The 2,163-nt window shown below is 36.0% G+C and overlaps 1 protein-coding gene across 5 annotated transcripts in view; it reads right to left on the bottom strand.

Annotated features, from left to right (window-relative positions):
• CENPP (centromere protein P) overlaps positions 1 to 2,163 on the bottom strand; it is a 249,256-nt gene that overhangs the window by 136,411 nt on the left and 110,682 nt on the right. The gene's annotated exons all lie outside the window — the stretch shown is intronic.

The following is a 2,163-nucleotide window of genomic DNA, read 5'->3' as shown; positions in this document are numbered from 1 at the left end:
CATTTGTGTTTTGGTTTAAATTTTCTTCTGCTATCCAGGAACTATTTCTCAGAGAACTCTAAGTTATACATAACATTTTAAACATAGTGCTAATGCTTATTCTTTTGGTTTATTTCTTTTAATTTAAATATTGGTTTTCAATTACAGTTTACATTCAATATTATTTTGTATTAGTTTCAGGTATACAGCATAGTGGTTAGATAATCACGAAATTTATAAAATGATTTCCGTTATCCCAGACACTAAACATAGTTATTACAATATTATTGATTATGCTGTACTTTACATCCCCGTTACTATTTTGTAGTAATGCTTATTCCTAATAACAGCAGTGAAATACTCCAAATTATGCCTATTGTGTGAAAGATAATCCTTTTATGTTAGACTACCTTAAAAATTAGGTTTTAAGTAATTTGGGGGAAGGGGGTACTAAACATTACAGACATATAAGAAGGGGTGTGGATATCCAGGTCAAGAATGGGTAAATAGGGCCTGACCTGTGTTGGCGCAGTGGATAAAGCCATTGACCTGGAACACTGAGGTCACAGGTTTGAAACCCTGGGTTTGAGTGGTCAAGGCACATATGGAAGTTGATGCTTCTTGCTCCTCCTCCTTCTCTCTTTCTCTCCCCCTCCTCTCTAAAGTGAATAAAGTCTTTTTTTCTTTCTTTTTTTTTACAGAGACAGAGAGTCAGAGAGAGGGATAGATAGGGATAGACAGAAACGGAGAGAGATGAGAAGCATCAACCATTAGTTTTTCGTTACGCGTTGCAACACCTTAGTTGTTCATTGATTGTTTTCTCATATGTGCCTTAACCACGGGCCTTCAGCAGACCAAGTAACCGCTTGCTCGAGCCAGCAACCTTGGGTCCAAGCTGGTGAGCTTTTGCTTAAATGAGATGAGCCCGCGCTCAAGCTGGCGACCTCGGGGTTTCGAACCTGGGTCTTCCGCATCCCAGTCCAACGTTCTATCCACTGCGCCACTGCCTGGTCAGGCTAAAGTGAATAAAGTCTTAAAAAAAAAAAAAAAAAAAAAGAATATGAAGAATGGGTAAATAGGTCATTCTTCCTGAGTGGTTCCACACCAGTGGCGCTGACACTGGCCTGGATCTCCCCTGTCCTTTGCAGAATGTCTGGTAGCTCAATAGTCTTCACTCATTAGGATGCTAGTAACACTTGCCACCCCAGCTCACGGCAACAATCAACAATTTCTCCAGACATCTGCGTGTGTGTGTGTGTGTGTGTGTGCACGCGCACGTGTGTTGGGAGTCTGGGGGCTAGCTGAGAACAACTGTTTTATAGAATACTTACTTAACTTCTAAAAATGGCTGTGTTTGTTTGGTAAAATTATAGTGATGTAACAGAAAGAGCCCTGGGATGTAGAACTCTGAGTTGGAAGAACATAACCAGTAATCCCATGCCATTTATAGTCTTAGGCAATCATAATCTCTTTGAAACTGTCTCCTCATCTGAAAGAGTAGGGGTGACAATCAATTATGTTGCTATGAGAACTGAATAATAAAAAATGTATGTGAAAATGCTTTATAAACCATAAAGATTCCTAAAACATGAGTAATTATTATACTAGAAAATTACTGACAAAAATGACAGATTATGACGTCCTTAAATATGAGTACAATGACAATTATTTTAAAAATAGATTCTACATTTCCAATAGTTTTAATAAATAAAATACATTTTTTCCTACAATATATCAAAAAATAAATTGTGATATCATGGCACGTAAAAGACATACATAAAAGACAAATGTTCACTGAAATGTTAAGAACTCAGTTCTTAAAATTAATAATTAAGTTAATAAGGTTAATGCTAAGGTTAAAATCATCTAATAAACAGATTAGTCTGTGATCCGAATAGTGGAGCTTAAAGTGGCCAAGTAACCTTTTTCTAAAAAGAAAAGAACAGCATACATTTTAAAATGCTGGAAATGATTCGTGAAATCACTGCAATTAATTTCCTGTAGTTAATGTTTCTGTTTGTCTTTCCACAGCTGTTAACTATTTTTGGTTTTATGTTTACAAAAGACAAATCACTAATAAAAATCATAAACAACAAAAACTGCACAAGTTTTCTGCTATAAACCCGTTTTGTGATATATACAAAATACTACCCACTTGAAACCCATTCAAGTTCAGAAACAAAT

Source organism: Saccopteryx leptura, chromosome 2 (genome assembly GCF_036850995.1).
Source record: "Saccopteryx leptura isolate mSacLep1 chromosome 2, mSacLep1_pri_phased_curated, whole genome shotgun sequence".
Lineage (NCBI taxonomy): Eukaryota > Metazoa > Chordata > Mammalia > Chiroptera > Emballonuridae > Saccopteryx > Saccopteryx leptura.
The sequence above is the reverse complement of the archived record's forward strand: the minus strand, read 5'-3'. Positions and strand labels throughout refer to the sequence as shown.